We start from the raw sequence: 26,184 nt of genomic DNA on the forward strand, positions 1-26,184 counted from the left end.
TCACCCCATGAAAATTCAAACTACACACACAGGTAGAGCATACTGGCGATCCATTTCTTTCGCCGCTCTATTTCCCATGGTTGGTTTGAAATGATATAAAAAATCAAGTGAGAACCTATAGCCCTCGGTAAATTGCCCCTGACAGCGCAAAATTCACTTCCGCTAAGTTTTTTCCGAGTTACTGCTTTTACCAAACATCATCATCATAAGGTCGTCAGTCTGGTTGGACACGTACCTCCACTCTTTTCTATTCTGAGCTAAACTTCGCATTTCTCTAAAACTAGAACAACCCATATCCTTAAATATTTGCGAACAGTAATCTAATCTAGGTCTACCTTTACCAAACATACCAACAAATAAAACGAGAAATCTTGACAAAAATTCGTATGCGTTTGAAACTGTCCAAATTCAACACCGGAGTTATCAACAAAAAACGTGCAAATTCACATTGCAGTTTGCGACGGAATCACTACACTGGGCCAATGTAGTTCAACCGGGACGCATTTTGTCCCTGAGCATGTTTCTTTCTATAATTTCAATTTTTCATTCAAGACACGGAAAACCATTATTCGTGAACATCCGCATTTGTTTTTTTTTTGACATAATCCACCACATATCTTCCAATTTTAGATCACTTTCTTCTAGACATCTCAATCTCCATGTGGATCCATAGATCAGCCAAGAATAGTTTGTTTAATTTATTGCTTACTGTTGATTCGTTAATTAATACGTGTAATTTACGGTAACTAAAACTTTATCATTTGATTTAATTAATCTCATTTCTCAGTCTAATTTGTAATAAAGCATACATTTGAAAATAATGTCGTGTTTTATTTCAAATTTCTCGAAAAACTTGAGAAATCTTGGTCAAGAAATCAGAAACCCTAGCTACTATTTAACGAAAATTGTCTACAGTGACTTTACTTTTATTGGAGATCATAGTGTCAGATTCAAATCTTACAGAACCAGAGCAAAACTAGAATCACGCGGCAGTCAGCTCAATCTAAGTTACAGGAGAGGAAAATTGAAAATAAAATCACAACCCATTAGTTAACATACAAAATTTAAAATGACCACATTTGTCTAAAATATAATTGAAATAAGGTTTGCACCTTGAACAGGAAGTTTATCAAAACCACCAAAAGTTGGACGATTATTTAAAACTGTTGTTAGCTACACGTGACTAATTAGTTCCCAAGAATATAAAACATTGAAAGAACTTAAACTTCATACATTACATGACGTGTATGCTTTTTTGAAATTTTGATAAGTAGGTATTATGTTTCGATTTTTGCAAAATTTTGTTTTCTCCATTTGAACTTTACCAAGTTAAATAGAAATAGGAATTAATGATAATCAAATGTTTCCTATTGGTTCATGAATTTATTGTATGAAATACGTCTGTAATGCATTCGAACTTCTGACGTCGTAAATACATACATAATTTTGAAAATTTCAGTCAATATTAACTCTATGCCGAGTTGGTTACGTTCGGCCTTTTCTATTGACTAAACGTTTTAAGGGCGATAATTTACTTACAACAGTAGCTACACGTTATCATATGAAAAGCAATTGCCAGAATTGCTAAAGTTCAATATTCACTAAAGAAAGGGTTGCTATTTATTATGCAAAAGAGGTCGTACTAATTTTATTTTAAGCGGATCACTAAAATTAGTTCTACTTAAGCTTTGTATGTGTGTGTCTTATAAATAACTTTGATGAAATACAAGATGTTTACCTTACTTAGTATTATGACTTCATGACTTGATATAATAATATAAAATTGGCACTGTGCCATATTAAAGCGATTTAGAAAAACCGAAGGCTACAAAATAAAGCTATATATGTTACTGTTAAAATCCGTTCTTAGATAGAACGCGTTTTCTCTAGCTAGAACTAGTTTTTCCTAAATGCCTTTGTAAAACTAGAAGTACCTAGTCAAAACTAGAATTTACCATTGATATATTTGATTTTCAGATAAAACTAGTTGTTACTCCGAGCTTTAGTTAAAACTAGCATTATAGAAACTAATTTGCGATTCAAGACAAGATATAGTTTTTTGAAAATATTTATTAAAAAGATGTAGGAGATGGAGTCATGTAATACCAAGTAAAAATAATAATCTTACACTAAAGGAACATTTTAGGGAACATCATATTAATTAAAGGTAAATAAAATAATAAGTCAACGAAACACAACCGTAAAATTTAAAAAGGCAACATTGTTAAAGAATATTGGTTAACATAAACAACAAAAATAATCAAACAACCTTAAAATTAAAAAAGGATGAGGATCTCGCGACCAATCAGAATAAGTTACGGTGAACTTTAACTTGGGCCGGAACAGTACTAACTGACTCTAACAAGTTTTAATTGATATTTAGTTAATTCTAGTTATAATAAAGGTCTAACTAACGCGTTCTATCTAAAAACTGATTTTAACTGTAACATATACATTCAAACAACCCTGTATCACTTCACTATATAATAATGATCTTTTATCTGTAGTTATAGCGTAAAGGTAAGCTTGTAAAGGTTTGTGGATTGCGATAGCTCATAAGCTGACGATTAAAATGTCTATTAAAAGAATGAAGCTAAATAAATTGCCTACGATCGGTTTTTTAATTGGAATTTTTAGTTAACAATCACCAATATTTTGACGTGTTGGACATGTTAATATTTGCTCATAGTGATATGAAAAGGGGTTGTAACTAAACGCCCGCCGACGGAATCTTTATTAGGTTACAGTATGGTGGAGGTGTTATGAATTATAGACAGAAAACCATCCGTTTAAATTTTAATGATTTGTGCCTATTAGTGTCTTGATATTGGGCCAAAATAACTTCAAAAAGTTTTAAAAGTTATTCTTGACAAAGACCGAAAAGAAGATCGAAACGAACTCGTCGAATTTATATTTTACGTTGAAACATTTTACTTTTTGCTTTATTTGTTATTAAACTCTAAATTGTAAAATTATTCCCAAATCACTTTGAATTGACGCTGTTCTGATACGGGTCTGTTTATATGTTTGTAACATATTTGATAGTATTTTAATCATAATTATATATTTGTTTATTTGTCGGTATATCTCTTTATTTGCATATTTGTTTCATTGTTATTTTGTATTAAGTGTCTGAAATCGGTTTCTCAATATTATTATTCGTAATTTCAAGAATCTGCCTTCAGAAAAATTTTCCAAATTCTGTTCGATTCCTACATTATTGTTGTGCAGATACGAAAGAAAATTTATCACATTTATTGCTTGGTCATTACCATTTGGTATTTCCAGGGTTGGTAAAGTACACCACCCTGACAATAGCTATACAACTTGAACCAGTTTCGGCTGACTCATTTTTCTAGTACGGATAAGAATCTAGATATTAAGAATTTTACTATTTTTAGAAGAGAACAATTTCAACTATCGTCTCGCCAACATCTAGATCAAGTTAACCTATTTTATCATATATTTAGACGTGTTTTACAAAAATAATGTTAGAGTTAGTGTGCACCCTTAGTAAGTTAAATACAGTTACTTTTATTTTTTGCGTGAGTCACTGGTCCTTCGAGAAGTTTTTCTATGTAGTACAGCAGTACACCGACGATTGTATTATATTTTTTACATCGTTACATCACGCAACAGGGTCTAAAGGTCGTCGTCGGTTGAAGTTGCTTCTTAATGTTTCCCTAGCATGAGTGGCGACCTTCTTCAGAGGTCCTTCCATCTCCGATGCTGAATTCTATCCCATTAAAAGACAAGTATACGTATGTTTGATAAAGATGTCTTGAACTTAAGCTTGATTAATTATACGGAGTGAAGTTTCGTATAAAAGAAATATAATATTGCGTAAACAACAAATTATCAGAGTAATTGTGGAAAAACATTCGTAAGCAGAACTTATGGTCAAACGAAAAGTTTTACAATTTATTTATAAAATAATTCGGAGTGGTCTGTATTCTGTCGAAACTGCCAGACGCGGATCGCGGTTTCGATCTTTTTAGATCTCATCAGCGCATCGCAGGCAGCTCCGACAGAACACAGACCAACTTTTACCTGCTGTCTTAACAGTGGGTTTTAGACAGAATACAGACCACTCCGAATTATTTTATTCGATTAAGCTAACGTGCTTATCACGTTGAGGTTGGCCGGGATTCGTTTTCAGCAAATAGATATCCACACAACTGGACCTTGTTGGAGCATACGTAATCCTAAAATGTAGCATCGTGCTACAGATGACGTTTACTGCGCCATTTGTAGTATTTTATAAAATTTATTTATAGTTTATACCAACTGAATTTGAAGGAATTTTAGGTTGGCGTATGGAATTTTCTTTATAATTTAGTTGAATAACAAAGCTGTTTAACGTTTAACTAATTCTCTAGTGGCTAACCGAGGTTTTAGTAAAGCGATTTCGAAATAAATTGAAAATTGCTTATGCTAGGTGTAATTTGGAATTAATAAATTGATAGTCCCAGCGAGATTATTTAAGGTCTCGGCAAATTATAGAATAAACAGTAAATCAAAATAGCAGACATAGTCGCCGAGATGTCATTAAGTTTGGCATTAACTGAAAATGATTTCAATTTTGACGTAATTGTATTCGTCGCTTGAATCAAAGGCGAAAGTTCAAACTCGTCCATTTGCACCCTCTTTTAGCTACATATATAATTTGCATTGTAATGGATTTGGCAACCATGGGAACACCGTATTTCAATTACTTTAAGCCAAACAAAAATAAAAAACAAAATGGCACAAACACGAGTTTCATTAGTTTTAATGCCTCTATTATTAAAAAAAAAACTGTGTCAGTCAAAAATTTAAAGTGTCAGAAGTGAAGTATTTTGTTCAATGCTTAAACCGTCAAAATACCCAAATAAAAAATTCAAACAAAAAACGATTTACTCAAAGCTATAACCAGATCTCGAATTAAACATGATGGGAGTTTCACTTGTCTAATTCAATACCTTCTTCATCTTCACACGAATCGATATTTTGATGATTCAATACAATATATGGTTTTTGTATTTTTTTTGCAGTGATTTCAAATGTGCTACTACAACTTTCATAAACAAAACAAACTAAAACAATTTATGTAAACAACTGGTTTCTTACTTTTTTGTTCTAATACTATCTTGAGGGGGATTTGTAAAAATAAAATGAAATATTTTAGAAGGAAAGGTTTGAAATACACAGTAAATATCTGCAAAATAATAGAAATTTCTTCTGATAACACTAAACAAGAGGGAGAAACGTTCCCTTTCACATTAGTGCAATTTCCTTTTCATTATCGTCATAACGACGTCAGTCCTAAGACTGCTTGAACACGCACCTCCACTCTTTTCTAATTAATCTTCGCATTTCCCTAAAACTACAACATTCCACATCTTTAACTATTTGTGAACAGTAATCTAATCTAGATCTACCTCTATTCCTCTTAACTCCTGTTTCTGCTTCAAATATGTCTCTGACTAGCCCCTCTATCTAACCTATCTCGCCTTTTTCTTATTGACTTCCTCTGTTCTCCTATTCATTTTTAATACCTCTTCATTTTTAATCCTCTCTATCCACGTTATCCTCACCATTTGCTTGTAACACCACATTTCAAGCTCATCTAACCCTTTTTGCTGCGTCCAGCGTCAATGTTTGGTACAGCACCGCGCTCCAGACATACACAATCTTTTTCGAATTTCTAAATTAATTGTTCGCGGGCGCAGAAGTGATTTCTACTTGTTGAAATCACATGATACGTTAATAAGCTTTTCACTCTTCTGTATTTATATTTGTTTATTTCCATTTATTATTATTTTTCGTTTGATTTTCCGCTTCTCTGTTGTATTACGTTGCAATTTCCACCCTGTTGGCAGAAACCTTTATTCTTCTTATTCAGATTTGGTAAATTGAGAAGAAATGATGAATTGTTGCAAGTTTAGCGACTTAAAATCGCATCAACAACGGGCTATTCGGTGGAAATTTTCAAACTCGTCCGGTGTGCGGCGTACCACGGCTACACCTCCATTTATTATTATTTAATAGATACGCCGGCGTTTCTGCCTTCTGTCATTTTGATGAGGGTCGTTGTTCGCAGTCGGCCACCATTAAACAAATGCAAATTCGGGGATAATTTCTTCTTGTGGCCTCTTTCGTGGCAGACGATTGTACAAGAAGGATCAGCCCGGGGAGATTTTACGTTCGTTCGGTTACAAATACCCAAAAGAGATGCTTTTTAGGGCAGCACAAGCATCCCCCCACTTTCTTTCTGTCTTTCTCTTTCTCTTATACATTCGCTCTTTATGCTCGTGTTCGCATTTGTCACTATGACCATGAATTACAAGAGGTACGTAATGGTCGTGTCATTTCTGAAAGCAGAATGGAATGTCCAAATCTCTGTCTGAGCTAATTTATTTCCAGAATATGTTGTAATTAATGCGCCGGGGTATTTGCTTCGGAGTTCTATGGTCGTAGTCCGATTTGACGCAGGCTATTGTCGTTATAATGGAATATATTTCTTTTTTATACCCTTAAACCATTATACGTAATTGCTATGGCTGTAACCGTGGCCAAATATGAGGCAAACAAGTACCTGTAGGTATGTAACTGGCTAGACCTTTTTGAATTGTAACGGGTAGCAATTATTTTTATTTTTATGCTCAACAAAATGGCAAAATGCAGCACTTATACAGTTTCTCTATTTTTATTTGATTCGACTGCCATTTGAAATGAAAAGTAATAGCAAGCAGCGAATTCACTGTTACAGACGTATCACGGAAAAAAACTGAATTGTAATTTGAAACTGAAAATGGAAACGCCAATCTAAAAATTAAAAAAAGGGAGGTACAATAATAATAATTATCGTTTAGAGAAATTTAAAGAGTGGGTTGAGTGGACTGACATTTCCCACACGATGGAGAGTCATAGAGAAGAAAAGTTGATGGAAATTTTCTGCTAAACGAAAAACAATCATAGGCATTTTTCACACAAAAAAAAAGTCCGAGGCCCTCGCGTAGCAGGCGACCTTTTCCTCTGCATTATAGCTACTGTGGTGTCTGTTTGTGTGTATTTTTGAAGAATCTAATCGAAATTCATATATATGTAGAGGATTTACGGTTTTATTGAATTTCACATATAACATTCCGTGGTTAATATAAGGCGCAAACATTGTCTGGTGGCAGTGGTGGTATGAATTAGAAACGGTTGACATGCTGTAATATTGTTTAATTCAATAAATTTGGTGGAAGTCGACACAACAGAAAATGTTCGTTCCAATACTGATGGCAGTTTAAAAAGATTTATAACGTCATCTCAACCACTGAAGTAGTTTCAATATCACGTCTAGAGTTTAATCTACGGATTCCGAGTTCCGTTTCAGAAACATCAATTCCAAAACAGTCAGTGCGCTCCTTCGACATTTTTCTTTGTACGTATTTAATCTTTCTGGGATTTGTCCTAGAAACACGACGCTCAATATGTACTTTAGTTTTTCCGCTTGATAAAACCAAACGATTTTTTAACGTTTGCTTATAACCTACCGTTTACGTTTTGCTTTACTAAATGCTTTTTACTTGATATATGAACTTGCATTTTGTAAAGTTGAGACCGCTATATCTGATAATAAACTGTAATTGTTATAATTTATTATCTTACCAGTACGTAGGTAAGTTATTGTATTAAATAGATAGATGTACTGTTTTTATAAATCATTCACTTTGAGCTGTATACAACTTTATATTCATCATCATAAGGTCATCAGTCCTAAGACTGGTTGGACACGTACCTCCACTCTTTCCTATCCTGAGCTAATCTTCGCATTTCCCTAAAACTAGAACAGCCCACATCCTTAACTATTTGCGAACAGTAATCTAATCTAGGTCTACCTCTACCCCTCCTAACTCCTGTTTCTGCCTCTAATATGTCTCTGACTAGACCTTCATGCCTGAGAAGGTGTCCTACCAACCTATCTCGCCTATTTTTTATTGACTTCCATAGAGTCCTCTGTTCTCCTATTCTTTCCAATACCTCTTCATTTCTAACCTTTTCTACCCACGATATCCTCATCATCCGCCTATAACACCACATTTCGAACGCTTCTAACCTTTTCTTTTCCGCCGCTCCCACTGTCCATGTTTCACACCCGTACAACGCCGTGCTCCAAACATACACCTTTAACAACCTTTTTCGAATTTCTAAATTAACCGTTCGCGAGCATAGAAGTGACTTCTTTTTATTAAAGGCGACACGACCCTGCGCTATCCTCTGCTTTATATCCCTACTACTCCTTCCATCCTCACTTATCTGACTTCCTAGGTATCTAAAATCAGCCACTTCTTCTAATTTTTCGTCTCCTATCTTTATATTCGCTCTTTCCCTACTTTTTCTTCCCTTGCATACCAGTATTTTAGTTTTACTTTTATTTAATATTATGAAGGCGAATGCGAATTTGTTTGTTTGTAACTATTTCATGCCTCAACTACTCAACACATTATCATAAATTTTTGTACACACGTTGTCAAGGGAACAAAAAAGGACACAGGGTATCTTTTATCTAGAAAAAGTATTGTTCCCAAAGGATACAAAAATTACTTTTATACAGTCGTCCGGCAAATCAATGTATATAAACTGTTCGGAGTTAAATTGAAATATACCTATGGTACTAATAAATGCTTTTATACAAAAATTGAGCGAAGCCGCGGGTAAGACCTAGTATATTTATGATAATAATTACAGAAATATTTGGAATTAATTGAAACGCTACGTTTTACTTCTTTAACCTCTTTGCAATAGGAAGCGATTCATTGAAGACATTTAAAAGCAAAACAGTGTTAGCGGATATATTTTTAATTTTAGCATTAAAATTGCCTTTGAGGGCAAGTTTACTACAAATTCACGCCCGGTTGCTGACGATCGCCGCTGTTATTCCCGAATGTATATGGTATAAAGTCGATAGGAATTCGCTTTTTGTTCACACAAAACTTTTGTTCAATCAACCATTGTTTGAATGTTCATCTGCGGAGTTTTTACCAATTCTACGAATAAATGACAAAATCTATCGACCACAATTCAAAACGGAACTTAAACAATACCATGCATTCAAACAGAATGTAGTTCACATGGAATGCAACACATCCTTTGTTATAACGGTTTAGTTTAAATGCTAAAAGTAAACTTAATAGCAGTTCACATCAAAATGTTTTTTCCTTTTTTACCAAAAACACAAGTTTGACTATATACAATACAGCGATTACTGAATGTTTTTTACACGGGTTGCTTCTTGAAAATCAAAAAAATCAAAAAATCAGTTTCGATCACTGTACAAATACGAAGTAAGGTATAACTGAATTGAAAAACGTAAAAATACATAATAAAGACTGTTTAGTGGTTGCAGTATCTTGTATCGTGTCCCATTTTATGGTTTCGAATATATAAATTAAGACTATCACTCTTTTTTCTTGGTTTTATATTCTTTACAATATTTATTTTCTTTATTTATAAACGGAACGTGATAGTAACCATACCTAAAAAGAGAGGGGCGGATAGATGCGAGACATTTAGAACTTCCCATGCGACAAAAATCTTAACTAGAATTGTAGAGGAGGATGGAAAAAAGAGCGGAAGAACTATTAGGGGAAGATCAATTTGGGTAAAAAATAGATGAACGCGGGAGACCATTCTAGCTTTACGGGTAACAATAGATAAAACGATAGAAAAAGGAAAGAGTGCATACCTCATAGGATTTGTAGGTTTAGAAATGACAATGTTAAATGGGACAAGATGTTATATATACTTAAAAATGTAGGGATGAGTTACAGAGATAGAAGAGTGATACTTAGTTAAAGAACAACAGGCAATTATAGAGTTGGAGCTGCAACGTAGAGAAGTAAATATTAGGAAAGCAGTCAGACAAGGATGCACACTGTCACCGCTACTTTTTAATCTATACATCGAAGACGTGATCAACATCATTAAAGACAGTACAACTGTAGGGATAGATATACAGGGGCAAAAGATTGGTATGCTTAGATTTGCAGATAATATAGCAGTATTAGCATCTACCAAGAAGGAGTTAGATATAGCTTTAAATAAAATGGTAGCGGTAATGACAAAAATGAAAAATAAATAAAAGTAAAACAAAAATACTGGTATGCAACGCAAAAAAAATAGGGAAAGAGCGAATAGGAGACGAAAAATTAGAAGAACTGGCTGATTTTAGGCATCTAGGAAGTCAGATAAGTCAGGGCGGAAGGAGTAGTAGGGATATAAAGCAGAGTCGCCTTCAATAAAAAGAAGTCACTTCTAAACGAATTTTTCTTAGTTAACCGAGCACGTGGTAATGTTTTTCATGGGGTTTTGTCGCAGATGTGATTCACATAATATTTCATTTAAATGCACACCAATCCACAAGTAGGTGGATTCACTCATATCTTTGCAAATCCTCAAATAAACTCATCCAGACTGAAATACTTTTTATACTTCAATGTTGCATCTTATTATTTATGATGTGTTTACTGCCTAGTACCCTCCCCAGGTGCCTTTGTTTCATAAATTATGTATAAGTCTGCAAACACAAATAATTATCTTATGACTGGGACTACGTTTTAATGATGAACTGATGTCCAACCCTGAGTCCTGCTCTATCATCAATAGGTCAATAGAAAAATTTAGATTATTATCAAATCAACACCACAAATGGGCTCAAAACCCATTTCCGACACATATTATTAGTATCTGTAAACTTAGTTGTATTTGTTTAATCAAGATGCACATCGATATTTCAGCTCGTTTATATTTCCATACATAACATCCCTGTCATCGTCGAAATATTGGTTCCAGCTTTATTTTATTGAATAGACACATATGGGATTATACATATTTAATGCGGAAATCTTACGATGCAGTAAGACCATTATTATCATATCATTAATCAACTGTTCGACATTTTCAAATGCATAAACTGCCAACAGATATGTATAGCGCCAGAAAACATGGCGTCGTTGCAAAAGCTGACGGCGCGATGCCGCCTTTCTTCAATTTCAATTTTGCCTTAGAGTATATACTCTAAGAAGACTAGACATGGGAACAATAACTTTCAATCGGAAGCGAATGGTTGTAAAAACTAATAATCTTCCTGCCCAACGCAGCAGAACTTGACGTTCTTACGCTCGTATCAAGTAGTTTTTATCGGTGGTTATGCACCCTTAATAATATACGTCCATTCGTTAGGTGCATAGCGTTATTCTAAATTTTGATAGGTGGAAGTGCCATTAGGAAATTTAGTGTTATTCGAGAAGGCTATAGAGAGGAGTAGAAACTACAACTCGTTTTAAATGGTTCAAGTGATGACCTTGAGGAAAGCTGCGGGAATAGAATGAATACACACCAGGTTTGAGAATCAAGACAACGAGAAAAATATACTTCGTTTACTTTCTCTAGCGAAGTGCCCATTCCAATGTCTTGGATGCTCGCTGGCAAAATCGTAGGTAGGGAGTAAAAAGTTCATTATACTCTCGACTCTTGTTCATTAAATACTTTTTCATACAGTACCTACCTGCCAAAAGTTTTGTTCAATCACGAATAGTAGTGCGAATCGAAAACAAGCGTTAACGCCTTTAATATGTCTTCAAATATAAACAAACATCTACTTCATATTTTCAGTAGTAATTGGTACCAATAAAAGCACATTTGAGCAATGCAATTTTAGTGGATAAAATGGTCAACTTTTCCGTGCAGTACTGTACGAATTGTACGCTCTTCACCGGTTAAGAGTTTGACCGAGAGTTGTTTCCTTTCTTTTCTGGCCTAGTGCTGTTCTTTTCTACTTTGCGCCGGTCAAACTAAAGGTCACATGGCTAGAGAAACTAAACGAAGTATAGAATTGAATTTAGTATTTTGTCAGGGCGCATCTAGGTAAAGAGGAAGGGGCATATCTTCAACCCCTTGAAATGAGTTGTACATGACATTAAAAGGGCACATTCGATTTGACGAGTAGGCATGATTCTGCAACCGTTTTGTGCTTGACAACCTATAATGGCGGTAACGAATACCGCAACAATTTCTTATGAATTAGGTTTCCATAAGTACGGAAATGTTTAATTTCACGGAACGTATACATGTTTATGTAAAATATTAATTTATCTGTTTTTAAAGAGTTTCATAAAAAATATTTTACGCCTAAAACAATACATTGAAGTTAACTACCTACAATAAATCCACCATCTATGAAACAGACATGCACTACAATGTTTTTGGGATAGGCATTAGCACTCCATGACCTAAGACTTTTCCATGTCATAGAATCGTTTCCTTTTGCTACTACTTCGCGTTAATACATCCAGCGCAACACATTCCAGCCTGCCTGCGTCTGGAATATTTCAGAATGACGAAAGGACGAGATTGGGACGATCTACCGAAACCTCTTTATACATATGTATGTATATTCGTGGCACAGTTGCCGCTTATGCGACATAAACTAATTCCCGGCCTGTAGTGGTAGCTGCGAGGTGGCGTATTACGAATGGTAATTTAATTCAGCTTACAAGTTAAATTCGATATTTGCGCGCCACCTGTGCACCCTCGTGATAGCAAGAAGCGCAACAACATCGACACCTGACTGGTGAGGACATTTTGCCGTGCCCTACTCAACCATATACAGTGTAAACTCTTTATAACGTCACTCGATTCAACGACAAACTCCTTAAAACGTCGAAATTGCTTGACTTTGGTTGGTTTACATTGTTTTCTGTACAATATTACACTCTATATAGCGTCACGCTCACTCTATTTAACGACAACAATGCGGCATTATAAATCATTGAGCAGTACTTTCTAAGTTGCCGAAATAGATAATAACATCAGCTGTGTACGTTGTTGAAGAAGACGATCCTGTCCCTCCACCAAGCATCAAACAAGCACTTGATGCAGCGAAACTATTAAAAAAATACTTTTTATATAATCAAATTGATCCAGCGGTATCTCAAGATATGAGTAAGATAAGTAACAAAATACAATTAAAATATTTGAGCAGCTATACGCAATCTATGAATAATAATATTCGTGTGCAAAATGTGTACTATATTGGTAAATGCATATTATTACAGAATAGTAAAATAATATTTTTTATTTCTCTCCATTTAACGACCACTGTTTATAACTCCGAAAAATGTTCAGTCCCTTAATGTCGTTATATAGAGTTTACACTGTATATATCCATTTTATGTTTTATCATCTTGTTGAAAACTAGCCAAATTCGTGGACATTCGGTTAATATTTGTTTTCCTTGTAAATGCGATTTTGTATAAAAAAAACGCTGACTTAGGTACTTATTTAGTTGCGGAATTAGCAGGAATGGAAGGGAACTTGCAACCATTAGGGTGAGTAAATACAGAAAATGCGACTGGAGAGCGAACACCGCGCATCATTGGCTTCATCTCCCTTGACATGGTCTTGTTTTTTCTAAAATGTTTATTCGCACATAACTTAATCTTAACCAACTATGGAATTATTGAAATGCAATATTAAGACCTAACTAATAATAAAAATACAACAATAACAAAACTACCATATTACATCAAAAGACGAACAGATAACGTAATATGTATGAGAAACTAACGGTAATAGATTCAAACAGTAATTTATAAACTAAGTGATGACGAAGAAGAATATTTACAAAAGGATAACAAGAGAAAATACGTATATATATTTAGACAAAATCACAATCTACAAGAAAGTACTTAATAGTAACATAGATTAAGAAACTGTCTTTATCTACCCAAAGCGTAGCGGGACAACTGCACTGCTGGAGCAAGAGAATGTAACATAAAAACAAATTGGAGGCAATGGTGGTCGATGGTAATCTCTATCTTAGTTGCCGCGGGTGGGTGGAATGTCGAAGATGCTGGTATTGAGGTCTGCATGGTTATTTATACAACCCCAGCACCAGTAAGAGTGGGTAAAGAGGAGACGTAGTGGATGGGGTAGTAAAAGAAGGACGATGAAGTAACGATAGAACAAATTTATTTCTAAAATTACTTTCGCCTGAAAATATAAAAAAAAAAACAACTAGGAAATGACAGGGCCTGCTTGGAAACAGGCGGTTACAAAAAAGAGCGGTGGTTCTACGATAGAAATTAATAAAAATGGAAAAAGAACGTTAAAAAAAAACAAAAATTAGAAAGTCTACTAAGAAAATATAGAAACGGAGCTTAGTAGGAACTATAAATAGCGAGGAAAGATAGGAATAATAAAAAAAATTAAAAAATATTAGTAACTGGTTAATTTTAAATACAAGATGAAGGTTGTTATTTGTTTACTTGTAGCACGGGGTATTGCAATTAGACGGCAAGGTAATTAGGGTAGCTACACCACGGGAAAAACCTGTAATGCAGCACGTAGCGATGGTCAGTGTTCCGAGAATAAATTTCGTAGTTATTAAGTATATTTCATAAAATCCTGAGTTATTCTCTTTGGATTGATTATTGACTTGAATCTTCGATATCTCTATTTAAAGGATTGATAACTGACTTACTAACTGAGTGGTAGGTGCTAGCTTATAATTTTAAATATTTAATTTGCTAGTGATTGAGAGAGTTAGAAATCAGGCAATAAATGACTTGCCATTTGATTAAAATTTTCCGAGAGGGGGGGGGGTTTGACAAAGCTAAGCTCCAGCCCCCTTTGGTCCACTGGCGATGCCCGTATGTACCTACACTTATTCTTACTGCTCTATTGGTGAAAGATAGATACCCTAGACAAAAATTTTCAGTCTCTTTCCAGTATCTCAGAGTCTTTCAGCGTCTGTGAGAGTGTCTCTCACAGTCTTTCACAGTTTCTCAGTTATTACCTAGGTGTTTTCATGGATCTCTGTCTCTGTATGAAAGACTCGAACGATAAAATTGTTAATTCAGAGATTCGAGTCTCTCGTAGAAAGATTGGGATTTCTGAAATATGTTGAACTTTTTTGAAAATTTTAATCATGTCTATCGAGACACCACTTATTCAGAGATTCGAGTCTCTCGTTCAGTGATTCGAGTCTCTCGTTCAGAGACTGGGTACGAAATGAGGATCTCTCTATGAGCGACTCGAGTCACGCTTTCAAATAAAATGACTCTTTTACTTTTTAATTTATTGCATATTTCACCCTTTTAAATTGATTTAAGCACATAATACATTTCTTGAATATTACTATGTTGTAAACGAAGTTTCACCAGGGTGATTATAACTGCAGGTACATTAAACAAGTTTCCGCCAACTTATCGTACAAAGTCTTACCTAGTACTTAAACTCATCCATTAATTGATGCAACTTTGGAAGTAAAACATTAACTAAGCTACATGCATACATTTCCTTTAAGTATGTTCTTTTAAGTATGCCACTTTTGCAACTACTTTTCTGTTCCGTTACGAATAGAAACAATTCCTATTTTCATTTCCAAATGATCATTATTAAATCTAGTATAACGACTACTTTAATGATCAAATAATTATAAATACAGAGGGCGATAGATAAAATAATATACGATTAAAGCTACACAACTCATTGGTTTCAACTCACTTAACCAAACTCTAGTCTTGAAAAAGTTGGTAAATTGGACCGAAGAACTGCGGTTGATTCATATCGATAACGGTTTATGTCCAAGAAATTTGAAGTCAGGTAAAAAAAACTTTTGGGTATTTCATTCCCATCAGTCACCAATGGTGGTGGGAGGACAGTCCCTCCGGACTACGCCGGAACGTAGGACAGAAGGCCCTTTTCAGCCTCCTTTTAGGAATCGTGGGAATGGGTAGGTGGTGGTTGGGGTGAGAAATACAAGACAGACGAAATAAAGACAAAAGAGAATGAAAGATTATTTGTGGAATATTATTGTCCCAGAATTGCCTAAGTAATCCAAGGAAACCACAGAAAAACCTGGACCAAGGCGGACGGACCCGGAATCGAACCGGCGTCCTCCCGAATGCTATGCAATGGTTTACACCTCTAGGCCATGTCGCTTGGTGAAGTCAGGTAATCAAATATAAATCTTTATATTAACAGAATATATGACAAAAAGAAAAAAATTAAGTTTAAAGTTCGTCAACTGACACACAAACATACTGTTAAGAGAAGGGTAGGTTACGACGGTTATACCTTTTGAATGTTGGTATCCCACTGTTTACGTTCAATTAATTGTCAGTTATACATCGCAGAGAGAATTGTTTTACGATCGATTTTATATCTTTTAATGTGCGATATGATTAGAAACCAATGAGTTATTTGATTGATTGAAATTGCCAATTTATTACCCTCTGCACCTACTGTAAAACTCGGACAGTTCAAAAAAAGTAAATATTAATTAATGCCTTTATTGCAAAACAAAAATAATAACGAAACGGAATACAAATTTTTGTTGGCACAGGAGAAAACGCAATTTATTTCGGTTTCAGGGCGGATGCAACGGGAACATTTGCGACCCTTCATATTTTAGTAGCATTTGCGGCCACGACTCGGAGATTAAAAACTTGTTTGCATTTGTGGTCGGTAAGCTATTCGTTATGTATATTTAATTATTTTAAAGCAGTTGCATTCAAATCTTCAAAAGAAAAGTATTATATAATGTTTCCAGTATTGCAAATGAACGGTAGCATTACCTACATCTGCTTGATTGAAATCAGTGCATCTAGATGGATTTAAAAGTCGTTAAGAATAAAGGAACTCCTTAATTCTCGTATGGATATGTGGTACAAAACGCCAATTGTAGCACATTCATCTTGCATTAGTTTATTTTATGGTCTTTAAATAAATTACATTACAATAAGTACTAAAAATTTAACTTCTTAAAGGAAATATTACGAAAAATTCCTAAAATTACCTTTTACCTACTTTTGATTTCAATAAATGGAGACTATTTTACAATTACAAAACTGCGTAATAGGTATATGTCCATTTATGGTATTGGGCTATTTCTTAGTAAGGAGGACAACAACTATTAAACCCGCAATTATCAATGCTAAAATGATGCCATGAAGCAGCAAAAATCTTCGATCTTTTATAGAACATTTCATAATTTTGACATTTGTTTTGACTTAACATACAAATATCTATTAATCTATAATCTCGTACCGAATAAAGTTAAATAAAGTTGGTAAAATATATTCAGGTATTGTATGATAATTATTTAATTAAAAGTCCTTGAAAACACTAGTTGAATTTAATGAATATTATTGAAAATGTGTAACAAATAAGGTAACTGTAAGCAATTATTTAGGTTTTGCAATTTATTTTTAATTGTTACTGAATAAGATGTTACATATTTTGAAAATCAACAGTACCATTGAACACATTACAATTAGTAGCAGGATAGTACTCAGGCTGGAATTGGAAGAGCGCCGTGGGCAATAATTAAATGGTAGGCATCTTACCATGGTAGCCAGTTCATGTATGTCATTTAACAGTAAATTTTAAAAGTAATTCGATTTTCAAAAGTGAAGAACGAAGTTTTTACTTCACCATATCAATTTTTTCATACAATGACATGCAGAGGGATTAGGGCAAGATGAAATGACAGTTGCTTGAAGTGGTATTTAGTTCGACATTTCATTTTTAACTGTCATTATTTTAGTAGTTACAATACTAAGGAGTTGACTAATAAGGCATCAACCTCGTGGACATTAAATACATGAATACTCTCTATGGAGATTATATAGTTACAGTATGCAAGCCCCATGCTGCCTTGAATGCTCCGGTGAGCTGTAAGGTGAAAAATAGTGGAACCTTCTCTGGTTTTATTTAATGGGGTTGTTAATCGATCGACATAGTTGGATATAAAGCATGCATGATCAAAGCAAAACGAGCTCGGACTACAGTAGAGGACTCTTTGGTTTCTGTTCGTTTCTTTTAAGAAACACATTTCCGATGAGTTTGCCTACTCTAATTCTACTACCTGTATGGTAATTATCATACGTCAGTTTGATTCAATTGAGACACTTCTAAATCCAACCGAGGCTAGATTACTGGACTGGCAAACACTTGTTGCTATCATTTCCATTGATTTGACACAAATTGGCGAATGATAATACCTATGTGTTTAGTGTACTAACAATACATATTTTCGGATATTTATACCTATGAATGAGGATGTATTAGAAAGAATAGGAGAACATAGGATTCTGTGAATGTTAATAAGAATTAGACGAGGTGGGTTGGTAGGACACCTTCTCAGGCATGAAGTTCCAGTCAGAGACACATTAGAGGCAGTAAGAGGAGTAGAGGTAGATCTGGATTAGATTGCTGCTCGCAAATAGTTAAGAATGTGGGAGTTCTAGTTTTAGGGGAATGCGAAGATTGGCTCAGGATAGGAAAGGGTAGAAATGCGTGTCTAACCAGTCTTAGGACTGACGACCTTATGATGATGACATAATGAGTAAACTTATTTGACGTCAGTTCCACTCGGTTCTCAAAACATATGCCATACATTTTAATGTAAAAGGAATTATATGAACACCGTCACCGTGTAAAGTAGAACATTAATCTCAATTTTTTTTTGTACCGTCTTGCATAAAAATTGAATTTACAGTTTACTAAATATGAACTTGTATTATGTAAAACATCCCGTTCCATCGTTCGCATAATAAATTTACGAACGAAATTTGGTGAAGTTATGATCAAGATTTATTCTCATAGATTCATAGGGCGCGCGTTATTAAAACAAAACGTTGTGCTAAACTAACGACCAACTCACAGTCTGGGCTGGGCATGTCGAGACTTGACAAGCTGATTCATGTAAGCTGTCTCAACGTATCAGAAAATCAAATTAAAGCGAAGCTCGCCGGGATTTCACCCCCGTCTCTTCCTTTTTATACGACGGGGGCGGTCGTAAGCCTTAAAAATCTAGTGTCGTAAAACTGGGAGACAATACAAAGTTCATTCAAATTTCCAACTTGACGTCTTTCAATTCGCCTTTCTCAGCGCCAATGGCTTTTTAAATAATAGATAAACTGTCACAAACGCAAACATGTGATGTCATAAATAAAAAAGTGATATTTTGTTTCAGCTTTTTTTGGGGAACGTTTCAGGGTGTGTCAATGTCTGAGATCTATTGTGGATTCCAGTGCCGTAATATGTGTTAAGAAGTTTTTTGTAGTTTAGTTTCTGAAAACAATAAATCGGGTGACTTATTTAATGTACGGTGCCAGCTGTTCTCGATCGTCCATTGCGCAGTAAGGCAGTGCGCATCCGATTTGCGCGTAGGCAAGGATATTATGTATTTGACTACTGATAGTACCGAAAATGATGATAGCATTTTTTGGTCTTTATTACTTCTTTTAATGTTTTTTAAACCCATTCGCTTCGGAATTATTGTTATTGCTCCTTTCTAGTATCCTTGGCTCTAAGGTATCTATTTTGGATATTTTGTAAAGTAATATATTAATCACGAACACACGAACAGCATTGTGGTGCGGAATCTTCTTTGCAAGGCTCTTTTCATGTCTCGGTTGGGAATAATGCTAATAAATTGAATTACACAGAACGTTACGATAGGGTTGATCAGCACAAGTCCCGGAATCCCATATACTTTTTAAATACGTTACCGTTCCGACCTGAATAGGAGTCCTTTGCCTAAGGAATCCCATAAGTGTTACTGTTGCTAGACTACTCTGAATAAATTCTAGTATGCAAGCCCCTGACTAAAATACGCGCCATAACAATAAATAATTTTTTTCTGGAGTTTTTCCGTAGAAAACATGAGATAGAAATTGTATTAACTATACGAATTACACGTTTGTTTTGTCGATATTCTGTCTTTTTATACCAAATCTATCTGAAAATATCATCTGTTTATCCGAAAATCGTCCTAAAGTAACCGAAATCTCAAAATCTTCATTTATTAAATTTATTTTAAAGTGAGACGCTCCTGTCCGGACATCAACGTTGTTTTAAATAAATCAAAAAATTCGAGTTAGTTCAGTGATAACACTTTTCTAATGTATCTCTTGGGCATCATTTTTACAAACTTTATTATTATTGTAGAGTAGTATTGTTAATCTTGATAATGGCTTTCGATAGAAACTATTGTTGTTGTGTTAATATTAAAAAAGTTAGAGAAACATAGCCGAGTTTTACTAGGATTAGTTATTATTTGTTGTTAAGACGCAGGACTACTCACAAGTAGGTACCAATTGGTTTGAACTGATTTTAACTGAAACACATTAACGTACAAAATATTTAATGAAAAATTTATAATACTTATTACTTCACTCAACAGTTGTTTCTACAACTGGAAGAACAAGTTACTCTATTTGAAACTCATGACCAGTTATTCTTCCTCCTGAAGCAATAACTGTACGGATTTTTCTATAAATATTTGGTAACTATACATAGCTTTAAACAAGTTGGTTGGACACCTTCTCAGACATGAAGGTCTAGTCAGAGACATATTAGAGGCAGAACAGGACTTAAGAGAAAAGGTAGACCTAGATTAGATTACTGTTCGCAAATAGTTAAAGATGTGGGATGATCTAATTTTAGGGAAAAACGGAGATTATCTCAGGATAGGAAAGAGTGAAGGTAGGTATCCAACCAGTCTTAGGACTGATGACCTGATATGATGATGATGATGATGATGATACATAACCTTTGTTTTCGTGTTCACTGGAAATTGGTATATTCGAGTTGCATGTAAAAGTGTCCATTCTTTTGGTACAGTGTATTGTTTTCATCTCAAACGTTTTTCTTGAAAGGGCTGTTGCTACTTTTGTGGATACACGACACCTATTTTCACAAGTCGTAACAGGAAGATAAGTAAGCAGTTTATTGTCCATTTCATGAGACAGTTAAACACTTTATGGTCCATAAAAATGAATCCCTGTGAGTATAATTTACTCTTAATACTCCCAGCTGAAGTGTAATCCCATGCATGAAAATACGCGATTTTGTATCATTTTGAGAATCCCTAATTAACAAGTTCATTTCTTAAAAGGTTGGATTTTAGTATCAGCCAATAAATAATGTATGGCTTATGCACTTTAATTCTTTGTAATAACATAAATATCCAAAAAGTTAAAATAACGAAAACAAAACTCCAGACTCCATGCTGGATGTGGACTGTCGGAGTTGGAAGGACCTCTGAAGTTTTGGCGTTTGTGTTAGCGAAATGTTAGGAGGTAATTCCGACCGATAACTGTCTTTCGACCCGAATCAAGACAGCATAAGTTCACGAAATGACTGCAAAAATCTTTATCAATTTGACAAAATTACACTTTTGCCTTTTATTTAAACTCTTCTTTCCTNATAAACTGTGTTGCTTTATAGTATGCTTTCTTGTTAAGATAAGAAGAAATACAGTTCTTAGAGACCAGTTAAAAAAGGGCAGTTGATTTTTCAATGTATGAAGAAAATAATGTTTTGTCTTTTAGCGTAAAAATGAAAAAATTCAATCAATAAAACTTGTGTTGAATACTTTATTAATATCATTTATTTTATATCATTATAATAGTTACAATACACTCACAAATTTAATGTAATATACAAATATGGTTATTTAATTTTTCAAAAACAAAATTACGTCTATTCTTGGCTAGAATCAGATAATACAAATTATGTGTGTCCATTGTAATATAAATTTTGTAGGTTTGCATATTGCAAATATGATTAGAAAAAGAATTTCAACGGAAATTACATTATGTAATATCTGATCCTACTCGGCGGACACCACGAGAAGGTGATAGACATCATCCACCGGGAAAGGATTAGAATTAGGATAGGGAAGGAGAAAGGATTAATGACCCAAGGATATTTCTGTATGACTAAAATGAGAAACGTATTATAAGACTACAACTAATTTTTTTTTTGTTTTTTTTTACGTTATTAGGAATATTAATAATCTATGCATGCAATATGTTATTACTATGTTACGAGCTCTGCCAATTACTACCTACGCATGACTTTTTTAAATTTATTTTTTGCATTTCCATCTGATGATACTTTTCTTTTTTTTCCTTTCAATTCAGCAACGTGTTTACTTATTTTCTAGTGGTTTTTGTATTCCGAAAAACATGTTAAATTTATGTATCTTTTCTTCCAAATATGTTCTTCTTTTTTCTGATCTGTCACGACCGGTTTCGGCGTTAGCCATTATCAAGTGACAATGATCATTGTCAAATGATAAATGAAAAAAGAAGAACATATTTGGAAGAAAAGATACATAAATTTAACATGTTTTTCGGAATACAAAAACCACTAGAAGTTAATTTTAAATAAAGGATTTTAATACTGATTAGGATATCAGATTTAGTTTAGATAAGCATCACCATGAGCATATTTATATACGATGCATTATAAGAAAGCATCAACAGTAAAATAATCGTAGATTAAATTACATTTATAGTAAAGTCCCTATGAGCACTGTTGTTTCTTAGTTTGTTTGTTTCAATGTAATGTAAATTCTCAAAAACAATTCCAATTCAAAATAAAAAGCAGCAGTATAAAACAGTGTAAATAGCCCATGTATAACATCGGCTATTTAATGTACATAATATATATAGTAGCCACTTACCAACGATCCTTCGCAATCTTAGCGTTGATGTACGTTGACTTTGTAGGAAGTTGGAATTGTTTCGGCGTTCACGTATCCTGAAGTAGGTACTATAGAAACTAAAACAAAATTAAAATTGGTGAAACTTCATACACGTTGGCGTATACGGCGATTATGAAACAACTAAACATACTCCTTATACCTACGACTGTTCCGATATTACTGACCCGATGACCGAATAACATATCGAGCGATTACTGCCTCGATTTTTTGCATGTGTTACATTGGAAAAATTATGTACAAGATAATATCATTATCTCAAAGTGAATCACTACTCTGTTCATTTTGTTAACCATACGGACTGTATGGATTTTAATTTTTATTTTAGGATATTAATGTTTTGACATCGGTTAATTAATTAATTAAAAAAAATACTGGGTAAATGTCTAGATGATAGCCCCCANAAATATATTCAGGTATTGTATGATAATTATTTAATTAAAAGTCCTTGAAAACACTAGTTGAATTTAATGAATATTATTGAAAATGTGTAACAAATAAGGTAACTGTAAGCAATTATTTAGGTTTTGCAATTTATTTTTAATTGTTACTGAATAAGATGTTACATATTTTGAAAATCAACAGTACCATTGAACACATTACAATTAGTAGCAGGATAGTACTCAGGCTGGAATTGGAAGAGCGCCGTGGGCAATAATTAAATGGTAGGCATCTTACCATGGTAGCCAGTTCATGTATGTCATTTAACAGTAAATTTTAAAAGTAATTCGATTTTCAAAAGTGAAGAACGAAGTTTTTACTTCACCATATCAATTTTTTCATACAATGACATGCAGAGGGATTAGGGCAAGATGAAATGACAGTTGCTTGAAGTGGTATTTAGTTCGACATTTCATTTTTAACTGTCATTATTTTAGTAGTTACAATACTAAGGAGTTGACTAATAAGGCATCAACCTCGTGGACATTAAATACATGAATACTCTCTATGGAGATTATATAGTTACAGTATGCAAGCCCCATGCTGCCTTGAATGCTCCGGTGAGCTGTAAGGTGAAAAATAGTGGAACCTTCTCTGGTTTTATTTAATGGGGTTGTTAATCGATCGACATAGTTGGATATAAAGCATGCATGATCAAAGCAAAACGAGCTCGGACTACAGTAGAGGACTCTTTGGTTTCTGTTCGTTTCTTTTAAGAAACACATTTCCGATGAGTTTGCCTACTCTAATTCTACTACCTGTATGGTAATTATCATACGTCAGTTTGATTCAATTGAGACACTTCTAAATCCAACCGAGGCTAGATTACTGGACTGGCAAACACTTGTTGCTATCATTTCCATTGATTTGACACAAATTGGCGAATGATAATACCTATGTGTTTAGTGTACTAACAATACATATTTTCGGATATTTATACCTATGAATGAGGATGTATTAGAAAGAATAGGAGAACATAGGATTCTGTGAATGTTAATAAGAATTAGACGAGGTGGGTTGGTAGGACACCTTCTCAGGCATGAAGTTCCAGTCAGAGACACATTAGAGGCAGTAAGAGGAGTAGAGGTAGATCTGGATTAGATTGCTGCTCGCAAATAGTTAAGAATGTGGGAGTTCTAGTTTTAGGGGAATGCGAAGATTGGCTCAGGATAGGAAAGGGTAGAAATGCGTGTCTAACCAGTCTTAGGACTGACGACCTTATGATGATGACATAATGAGTAAACTTATTTGACGTCAGTTCCACTCGGTTCTCAAAACATATGCCATACATTTTAATGTAAAAGGAATTATATGAACACCGTCACCGTGTAAAGTAGAACATTAATCTCAATTTTTTTTTGTACCGTCTTGCATAAAAATTGAATTTACAGTTTACTAAATATGAACTTGTATTATGTAAAACATCCCGTTCCATCGTTCGCATAATAAATTTACGAACGAAATTTGGTGAAGTTATGATCAAGATTTATTCTCATAGATTCATAGGGCGCGCGTTATTAAAACAAAACGTTGTGCTAAACTAACGACCAACTCACAGTCTGGGCTGGGCATGTCGAGACTTGACAAGCTGATTCATGTAAGCTGTCTCAACGTATCAGAAAATCAAATTAAAGCGAAGCTCGCCGGGATTTCACCCCCGTCTCTTCCTTTTTATACGACGGGGGCGGTCGTAAGCCTTAAAAATCTAGTGTCGTAAAACTGGGAGACAATACAAAGTTCATTCAAATTTCCAACTTGACGTCTTTCAATTCGCCTTTCTCAGCGCCAATGGCTTTTTAAATAATAGATAAACTGTCACAAACGCAAACATGTGATGTCATAAATAAAAAAGTGATATTTTGTTTCAGCTTTTTTTGGGGAACGTTTCAGGGTGTGTCAATGTCTGAGATCTATTGTGGATTCCAGTGCCGTAATATGTGTTAAGAAGTTTTTTGTAGTTTAGTTTCTGAAAACAATAAATCGGGTGACTTATTTAATGTACGGTGCCAGCTGTTCTCGATCGTCCATTGCGCAGTAAGGCAGTGCGCATCCGATTTGCGCGTAGGCAAGGATATTATGTATTTGACTACTGATAGTACCGAAAATGATGATAGCATTTTTTGGTCTTTATTACTTCTTTTAATGTTTTTTAAACCCATTCGCTTCGGAATTATTGTTATTGCTCCTTTCTAGTATCCTTGGCTCTAAGGTATCTATTTTGGATATTTTGTAAAGTAATATATTAATCACGAACACACGAACAGCATTGTGGTGCGGAATCTTCTTTGCAAGGCTCTTTTCATGTCTCGGTTGGGAATAATGCTAATAAATTGAATTACACAGAACGTTACGATAGGGTTGATCAGCACAAGTCCCGGAATCCCATATACTTTTTAAATACGTTACCGTTCCGACCTGAATAGGAGTCCTTTGCCTAAGGAATCCCATAAGTGTTACTGTTGCTAGACTACTCTGAATAAATTCTAGTATGCAAGCCCCTGACTAAAATACGCGCCATAACAATAAATAATTTTTTTCTGGAGTTTTTCCGTAGAAAACATGAGATAGAAATTGTATTAACTATACGAATTACACGTTTGTTTTGTCGATATTCTGTCTTTTTATACCAAATCTATCTGAAAATATCATCTGTTTATCCGAAAATCGTCCTAAAGTAACCGAAATCTCAAAATCTTCATTTATTAAATTTATTTTAAAGTGAGACGCTCCTGTCCGGACATCAACGTTGTTTTAAATAAATCAAAAAATTCGAGTTAGTTCAGTGATAACACTTTTCTAATGTATCTCTTGGGCATCATTTTTACAAACTTTATTATTATTGTAGAGTAGTATTGTTAATCTTGATAATGGCTTTCGATAGAAACTATTGTTGTTGTGTTAATATTAAAAAAGTTAGAGAAACATAGCCGAGTTTTACTAGGATTAGTTATTATTTGTTGTTAAGACGCAGGACTACTCACAAGTAGGTACCAATTGGTTTGAACTGATTTTAACTGAAACACATTAACGTACAAAATATTTAATGAAAAATTTATAATACTTATTACTTCACTCAACAGTTGTTTCTACAACTGGAAGAACAAGTTACTCTATTTGAAACTCATGACCAGTTATTCTTCCTCCTGAAGCAATAACTGTACGGATTTTTCTATAAATATTTGGTAACTATA

General features: G+C 34.2%; 2 long non-coding RNA genes across 3 annotated transcripts in view; both read right to left on the bottom strand.

The window, feature by feature from the left end:
* The window catches only part of LOC108739890, a 67,018-nt gene that overhangs the window by 15,409 nt on the left and 25,425 nt on the right, over nt 1-26,184 (bottom strand). For both annotated transcript variants that reach the window (XR_003231279.1, XR_001938245.2), the window contains exon 2: nt 22,514-22,611. This is a non-coding gene — a long non-coding RNA (uncharacterized LOC108739890). The remainder of the gene's footprint in view (nt 1-22,513; nt 22,612-26,184) is intronic.
* LOC108739891 lies at nt 15,990-17,063 on the bottom strand. Its single transcript, XR_001938246.2, has 3 exons — nt 16,843-17,063; nt 16,611-16,795; nt 15,990-16,552 (listed from the first exon to the last, which is right to left on the bottom strand). It is a non-coding gene; the product is annotated as an uncharacterized LOC108739891 (long non-coding RNA).

The sequence above is a fragment of the Agrilus planipennis genome, unplaced genomic scaffold, assembly GCF_000699045.2.
Source record: "Agrilus planipennis isolate EAB-ADULT unplaced genomic scaffold, Apla_2.0 scaffold248, whole genome shotgun sequence".
Lineage (NCBI taxonomy): Eukaryota > Metazoa > Arthropoda > Insecta > Coleoptera > Buprestidae > Agrilus > Agrilus planipennis.